This window comes from Egretta garzetta, unplaced genomic scaffold (assembly GCF_000687185.1).
Source record: "Egretta garzetta isolate BGI_Z169 unplaced genomic scaffold, ASM68718v1 scaffold559, whole genome shotgun sequence".
Classification (NCBI taxonomy): domain Eukaryota; kingdom Metazoa; phylum Chordata; class Aves; order Pelecaniformes; family Ardeidae; genus Egretta; species Egretta garzetta.
Genome location: NW_009260842.1, coordinates 127455 through 136526, shown reverse-complemented (window position 1 = coordinate 136526; position 9072 = coordinate 127455).

The following is a 9072-nucleotide window of genomic DNA, read 5'->3' as shown; positions in this document are numbered from 1 at the left end:
CTGGGGCGGCAGCCCCGTTCCCCGGAGGGGCAGTCCCCCACCGACACCCCCCTGCCCGCGTTCCCGCGCGGTGCTGCGTGGGTATATGTAAGGGGCATGTAAACTTCGGTAATGCGGGTAACATTTACGTATGTAAAATACACAAAAATACATATACCACGCAGGCCTACCTTCAGCTACGATCGAAGTACTATTTTAGATAACGCAAGCTAAGCAAAATTTTGACACTTTAGGTTTAGTCTCTTCGTCTCTGCCCATCTTTGTAGAAAATCACGAAAACGCCTGCAAACACCATCAGGCCGACAGGGTTCCTGCTTCATTTACCGGCTTAAAGTGGATTTGTATCCCTCAAGCAGCTGCAAGCTTTCTGTGCAGGCGCTGGGGTTCTCTTCCCGCCCCAGCTCCACAGCCGCTATCTCCACCGTGAAATGCCAAAAAAGGTACGGTCCCCACGCTGCAATTCACAATATAACAGGCTGCTATGCCCAAGAGCAATAGCCAAGCCTAGTAATGCTCCACAAGACCTCAGGCTGAATGAACGTCTGAGTTCCTGGAGGAAAAACAAAGCTTCCTCGATTACTTTTTTTTTTTCCTTTTTTTTTTTTTCCCCCTGCAGCTGCCAGAACGAGCTTGTCAGGCAGTGAGCTGCTGCAGCTTCATGAGCAAATGCGAGAGCAGCTGGGACGGGGAAGTTGACCAGGGTGGTTGAAGTCTGTGCCTATACAGTACAGCAGCATCAAACAAACTTCACATAACAGAACTGGAAAGGTGAGTACCTCCAGGGATTTTTTAAAAAAGCTGCATTCAAACCTCTCCTAGTTAAAAAACCCAAACATTTTCTAATGCACTTTCTGCCCACAGCATTTCCTTGCAGCTGGAGATCGCTTAGCTGAGTCAGAAACAGTTGGTAAGCCGTTGATTATCAATGCAGCCAATCCTTGACCAAAATGTTTGAAACCAAAAGGAGCTTTTTTGTTGAATCGAATGTACTACAAATCGGGTCAAGTCAGCATACCTTTCAGTCCTTGTGTTTTCTCTGCCTTTGGTTTATATTTGTTTTTTCTTCTCTCTGCGTACTTTTTTTCAGGTGTTGATCCCGTGCAGACTAGCTTTACATCATCACAGCAAAACTGTAACTGAAATGAGGACAGTCAGAACCTTTTATTTTATTTTGTGTCTGTGTCTTTTTTCTCTATGCGCCTTGGCATTTCCTCCACAGGGTAAGAAAAACCCATTTCCTGCAAAGCACCCTCCTATTTTCTATGTTCTCTTCCGCATCGGTGTTCATTACCATGCTTTACATAAGCATTCAGACTGATTTTGAGCTGCTCTTTTATACACTGCATATCACATAGTGTTTGGGCCTGCCCTAAAACAGGGTTTAAAAGGGAAAGTTCTCGCAGCCAGCCAGATTGTAGTGCTATAAAAGAGATGACTGTGCTTCAAGATACCTGGGTGGCTTTCCACGCAGCCTGCCAACTCAAGACACAAAGATTGCCCTCCTTCTCCCCTCCATTACCACTCTGATTTTATATAACTCCTGGCAGTCATTTCCTCTGAGCACTCAGAGCTTGTTCCCCTCCAGTAGAAGGAATGTGCCGTTCCCCTAAGTGGTATTCATAGATTAACTGTTATGTCCTTGTGAGTTGTTATGCACAGACAATACAGCAGATGTAGGAAAAAATTCAAGCAAGGAGAGAATGAGAGGGACTATTAATACGTGAGATACTTTTGTGAGGAAACTGGCAGAGTCTGGCAATCTCATGTTGCCCAAGTGGAACTGCAGAGGATATCCTGCAGCAATTCGCAATTTATTTAGTCTACTAGGAATGTTACAGGTAGGGTTGCTTTTTCTTGAAACTGGCAGGTTCAGCCACAATCCTTCACTTGCAAGGGCTGTAAGAGAGAGTTAAGCCTGTACTCCATTCAAAACTACAGCTACTTAAGAATTTGAATGACTGAGCAGACACTTTCTTGGAAAGAACTTGTTTTAGCATGAGCAGAGGGGAGAGTGTTATGAAGAAACACACCAAAGACCCAGAGATGAACTGAGAGTTGGGCTTGTTCAGTCTAGAGAAAAGAAGGCTGCGGGGAGACCTGATTGCGGCCTTTCAGTACCTAAAGGGGGCCTATAGGAAAGAGGGGGAAAACCTTTTTAGTAGGGCCAGCTGCGTTAGGACAAGGGGTAATGGTTTTTAAATAAAGTTGTGTAAGGAACAGCCTACAGAGGAGACAATTTTAAGCTTGTAGTGTTAGTGTGCTAAGGCTGTGACCACAAAAGGACTCTCAGATTGACTGATTCTCCTTGTGTAAACAAGACTTGCACAGCCTTGTTGGCCAAGGCTGTGCTGAGCATCACCCATTACCAGTTAATATCTTTCCCAAATCAAAAGCACCTACAAAACCTCAAATATCATGTCTCCCTCAAGTTGTAAGAGTAGTGGTAGCATACACCAAAGTTTGTTATGAAAGCCCGGCACACTGCCTTGAAATGCATCCTCTTCGGTAAGGCAGAATGTTGAGACACAGTGTTGCATTACCCAGATGTGTCTGGACTGGCAGCATGAAGATACGTAGTTAAATTTGGAAGTTTGGCACACCCAGGACAGTATCTAAAATGATCTTTCATCCAGGAGAACTGTGCTGCTTCCAAGAGGAAAGGCCATATGGGAGATGGTGGTGATAGTTGATCTCTCTAAAACCTGTTACTGAAACTCGCTCTGCGATCATGGCCAGCAGAAGGCTCTGCCCTGGAGGGCAGAGAGAAATCCTCTTTTACCAGAAAGGTTGGAGTCTGCTGAGATTTATCCCAAAGACAGGAACAGAAGAGCTTCGGCAAGTCAGCTCCTGATGCTGTCAGTGGCAGATGGAGAAGGGGATGGCAAGCTGCATGCACAAGGAAAGAGGTCAGACCGGACCTGAGGACTTGGGCCTCACAGAAGCAGCTAGCCCAAGATAATAAGCTAGAAGAATGCCACCTTCAGGCAACCACTGTGAATGGGCAAAGCAAAATAGTATCCACAACACTCACAGCAGACTTAACTGCCCTAAAAGAGCTAACCAGACCCCAAACTGAAATAGAGCAAAGCCCTTGCCATAAATAATTCCATGGAAAAATTATCTTTTTCTGTCAGCACACAAGTCAGCCTTTCATTTGCTAGGTTGTAAAATGGAACCACAGCAGTTACTTGATCATAACCCAGTGCCAGTTACCACGGAAGAGCAGGTATGAAAGACAACCCTTAGTGTGTCCTGTGGTCATTTGCACATACGCTCAGAGCCTACTAGATCAGATCGCATAGTGAAACATGCCTTACCTACTTCCCCTTCCTGTTTGGTAACTCACCAGGATGGTCCCCCATACTTTTTCCAAATAAGAGCTTTGCATATGATCTAACAATATAGTTACAACAGTAGCTTCTGCATGACTCAGTAAGTCATAAATACAATCTTCTGTAATAAACCAAAGACTGTTTGCCCACACCACTCACACTGGAAATGCCTGAAGAACCAGACAGCCCTGGAGATACAAAAAGGTAAATACTGGAAGCAGCTCAATTAGGAGTCAAGACGATAGAGAAGAAGAGTGCTCTCTCACTCTCTTGCTGACTCTCCTGACACCCAGAACATCGTGGCATGCAGTCTAAAGAAAGAAGTAATGAAAGACCTCAGTTGGGGAGTAACCTGGACTGAGAATTCTCGGCAGGGATCAACAGCTATTGCCTTGCTGCCTCACTGCCCAGTCGCAATAGCAATCAGGAGAAATAAAAAGCCCAGCAAATGCAGCGGGAGCTTGAGTGTTTTCTTTCTTTTTTTGTTGCTGGGCAGGACACCCCCTTAATTTGCTGTCTGTGCATGGAGGGTTCCTGTGCGCAAATGGTTCTGGGAACAGTGCTATGAAGAGTTTCCTCAAAATGAGCCTGCGTCCACTGTCTATACTAGTAGGTGTGCTTAAATTTTAAAGAGCTGCTTTTCAGAAATGGATTTGTATTTTAGTAAGCTCTATACTGTTGCAGTGTGAGATTGGAAAAGGAAAATGAGAATTATCTGAAAATATTCATTAGTTATCAGCAGCGAAAATCACAGAATTTACAAAATAGACTCTAGAGAAATCACTTGCATCTTTATACTAGCCAATGTATGACTAGTAATTATAGCAGGTTATCCTTCTAGATCATGGACTGGTCAGAGACTTTTATGTCCTTCTTCAAGTAGGGCCGGTGCCCCTAATTGGCCTCCTGGACTTGTCTAAACTTGAACATTCAAAAAAAATTAATCTGAATGAATCAAAAATATGAACTAAAAGTGAAATATTCAGTCTCTGTGTTACATCCTGTACAGAGACTATTATGTAGAATGAAAAAAATGTTAGAATCTATTTTACTTCTTTCAGTTCCAAAAAGACCATTCAGCTAAACTGAATTAAAACCTCTTAAATTCAGAGATTTGAAGCAGTTTTAAAATAGTCATAATTTGATACAGTTTTCCTGAAAGCCTTTGTGTAGTTAAAACCTTGTATGAGTGGTACCCAAACTTTCCAGCTAGACAGGCCATTTCTCTTGTGCCAGTAGCAGGCCTTCAGTTCCAGAAGTGCACACCTAAAATATGCAGTGAAAGACAGCAAAGAAATTACCGGTGCTCCGTGTTTCTCACACAGGCACAGAATTTGTTAGAGAAATGTGCCCAGCGACCACACAGAATACGCCATCCTGCAAGGGAAAATTAAAAGCTTTCCAGCAGCCCCTGGGGGATAATTCCTGTCTGACCCTCAGTTTGGAAATCTTGTGGCTTGCCTCTTTACCCTGTTCTTTGTCCTAGCATCTGTAGAAAGTACGCGGTCCATCTATGTTGCAACACAGAGCAAGTAACTGAAAGCCAATGTATTTTAACACATAGTTTGGAGAGACGCTTAACTCTATTTCTGAATTAAAACCTTTGTCCCTCTCTCTGAAATATTTGGTTTGTGGTCTGCAAGAGCCAGAATGTTGGAGCAAGACAGGTAGGAAGTTGGATGACCAGAGCATATACAACTAAACTGATTAAGATACACCCATTTCTCTGAGTGCAATCTCACTTGTGGTCCTTCTGAAATTCCACCAACATTTAACACACCGCCACATTAGCTCATGCTGTCATTGTTTTGCTATGAACAGCCCTACCTAAGGATTTGATCAGAGAAGCGAAGGAAGCATAGGAAAGCTTTGCATGCCTGTCTACGTGCAACACTCTCCGAAAAGAACTGGACCACAATTAGCAATAAGTGTGTTTCTGTCGTCTTTGGATGCGTGCAGCTTAGATAGAAGAGATTACAGGAACAAACAGGATTCAATCATGTATTTACAAGATGAATTAGTTAGGTATAAGCCTGAGAAGTCCAGAATGCAGTTGTATATAGAAAGCTGTACAGAGGGAAGGCCTGGGAAATAGATAACCAAATGCACAGCCCAGGATGAAAAGGAGATCAAAATATTTCAGCCTTTTCAGAGAACATTAATGTACCCTAGACAGCCAAGCTGGCATGAATTCATCCCCTTTGGAGCTGTATTTCATCTCACTACCATTGTCTAAAGTCAAACACAGTAGCTCTGACATAGGAGCTTTTTGTCCACAGTGGTCAATACTGAGTCTAAAAGAAAAACAGAGAAAACCTCTGTATGTAATTTGGTTATCATCAATATTCCTATTCAAAACAGCCATCAGAAATGTCTGCTGCTTCTTAAAAAGCAGAATGCAAGCAGGAAATATTTATTGATTTACTCTGTGATTTTTCCCCCATAAATACATAGCAAGGGAAGAAAAATATTTCAAAAGGTAGCTTTTGAAGTGAACAGCAGATACCTACAAGGAGATACCTATTGTGCAGCTGATGGTACAGGAATAACCAGTTAATTTTTATCATATGGTAGCTGATCGTAAAGGAATAATACCAACACTGCACTGGAGAACTTCCCAAAGTGTTTGTAGAAGAGGCACAGCCTTTACAGATGACCAGGTTATACACATAGTGGTGTGACATGTTGTGCTAAACATGTTATTAACTCTTCCTGCTAGAATGAAATCACTTTGGATTTTTTCCTAAGGGCACCAGGCTTACAAAATCTTTTTTTTTACCCTCCTTCTTCTTTTTTTCTCTTTTTCCTTCTTTTTTTTTTCCTGGCTTTTCACAGCTTCCTCCCTATCCCTAAGAGATTTTGAACACAGTCGTCAAATTTCATTGCAAATAGCTGAAGGAGGTAAGTCTTGAATATGTTTGCTGCTTCATGCAATCTCTTATAGGGCAGAGAGACCCCGACCTCCATCCCACTGAATAAAAGTCTTCAACATACACTGAACAAGAACCAGTATGTTTGGCTTGTGGGCTGGGTAATCAGCACATGTACCTCAAAATCAACAAGAGTATGCACACCCTCGTGCCCTTGCCTTCTGGTAAAAACGTGAAGCAGTTAGGACTACTGTGTGGGAGGAAAGCTAAGGAATTGGCGGGGGGGATGTGTGTGTGCGGAACAGGGAACATGAGACAGCAGATATTTTGACAGCAATGCATAGGGCACAAACCACACAGCCCAGCAAGAAACCAGGCTTCTCAATTCAGCAGCCCCCAAGACCATGAATTTCTGCTCTGCTGCTTTCCGTGTTGTGCAAGCATCTAAACATCAACCCGGCTAGCTTGTCCTGCTTCTAGCGCTCATGTTCACCAAAAGCAGGAGCTGTACCTGATCTCAGGCAAAGCAGAAGAAAACATTGGCTCCATTCCCTTGCACAAATGCTCAGTGCTGTGAAAGCTGTTAGAATGGATGGCGGAGGGGAAGGCTGCTCTGGCAACAGAAGATATGTGGATCTGCATGGCTGGGCTGAGTCATAGAACCGTGGAATCATGGAATGGTTTGGGTTGGAAGGGACCCTTAAAGGTCATCTAGTCCACCCCCTCTGCACTGAGCAGGGACATCCCCAACTCAGTCAGGTTGCTCAGAGCCCCATCCCACCTGGCCTTGAATGTGTCCGGGGACGGGGCACTTACCACCTCTCTGGGCAACCCACTCCAGTGTTTCACCACTTTCATGATAAAGAATTTCTTCCTTATACCTAGTCTAAATCTCCCCTACTTGGATACAATGATTTTTTCCAATTATAAAATATTGTTCTCTTATTGTACAGGCTGAATAATTTCAGAAGTAATTATTTCTTCTGAGCATTTCAGGTTGCAGTTAGGTTACAGCATGAGCGGATGTGCCCCCAGATGTTCGTATCTGCTCTCCAGACCCCTCCCTGCCGTGCCGACACAGTCATTTGGCATGGGGAACTGAAGAGAGGAAGCCGTCTAGATAAGAAATAATCTATCATAAGAAGAGGTTTATTTTTCAGCCAGATCAGTATCCCTTATACTAGCACACAGCAGGAGACAGCACTGTGGTAAGAATGAGTGGTCAGGGATGACAGGCTGTTGTATGAACGGTGCCACTGCCCCAAAATCACTTGTGACTTTTCTCCCTCAGTCTTCTGGGCCTAACGGAAGCTGTTCTAAAGAAATAAGTCTTTAAGGATGAAAGTCAAGTGTTCCCTGAAAAGCAGGCAAATGAGCAAAGTGGGAGCAGAGAAGACTATACAGAAAGGCTCCTCACAAAATTTACCATTACCTAAGTATTTTTTCCCCAAGAAAAGGTCTTCTGGCCCATTCCTTTTAATTTATTACTGCCAATTTGTTCTGCTGGCTGAAACCCCACCTGAAATGTAGTACTAGGTGCAAGGTGACGTGTGTTTCTGCTGATGTCACTCCACAGTCACTCAGGCACACATATGTACTGACACAGAAGCGGAAAAATAAGTATTTTTTGTTTCTCACAAATTCTGCAACTCTAATCCTGGGAGGAACACACTAATGGACCTCCCGGGAATGTCTATAATCTCTTTCCCACCTCCAGTACTCTCATATACCCTTTTGCCTCCATTCTGTTCCAGCATCTATTGTGTTTCCAGTGCATCAATATTTGCAGGCATGAGAACATTTAAGTGGAAGGTGGAGTGTGAATCACTGTCATTAAAAACTGGTAGAAAAAGAGGTAGAGGTGGTCAGCAAAGAAGGATTTTGGAAAGCAAATCACCTGAGAAACTATGCTTTCTTCTACTGCTTTTCCTGATTATTTTCAGAGTGTAACACGCATCTAAATCTGTGGGCCTTCCAGCATGCCTCACCTGTGATGCTTGGTTGCATTGTTATTAGGAGCATTGCTGTTCCTTTTTACCCCTTCATCCACACTGTCTCCACAGTAAGAAGCCTTAGCTGAGGGACAGCTCTTGCCAGTTGTATGAAGTAAGGATCACAGGCATGCATAACTGAGTTCCTTTGTTCATAATGCTTATCAGAGGCAATAATGTCAACTGGTGTGTTAAAATTAAAAAAACAAAACCACACATCATGGCAGAAGCTTCTGATCACAGGACTGGGCTCTAGCAAAATTCTAGCTGTGCGTAACAGAACATAGTGTTTTCCTGAAACAGTGTAAAGGATTTTTTTATTTTTTTTCTTCTTGTGGGTTTTTTTGTCAGAATTTTCCTAGAAGTAAGAGACGTCAGAGTGTGAAAATAATATCGCCTAAATATATGTGCTCACTTTTTCTGGAGCTGCAGGCACAAAACTAAGGCATTCTTACAGTTCCTTACAGTGAAAGATAACTCTCTCTGAGGCGTATTTCAGCTAACTGCAGCTAGAACAGTTTGTGTAATTGACTGTTACGGTCACAGAGCTGAAAGGTATGTGCGCAGAAGAACGGGGAAACGAACACAGAGAAGAAAAGGGGGAGGGGAAATGCAGAGGTCGGAGCCACCCTTGGGTCGGTTTGATAGGATTTTTGGATCCTCAACAGCCTGATACAAATTGTAGTGTAGCTGATGAGCTACATCCCGCGCCGACGAATCCATCTGTAATGTACTGGTTGCAGAGTGACGCGGTGGAAGCTCAGCGCTGCTACCTGTCACGGCGGACGGACAACAACCTGCTCCCGGGCGCTGGCTTTCCGCTGGAGGATTTGGGGAGCGATGTCCCCCTGCAGGGAGCCGGGCGGGAGCACCGGGCGG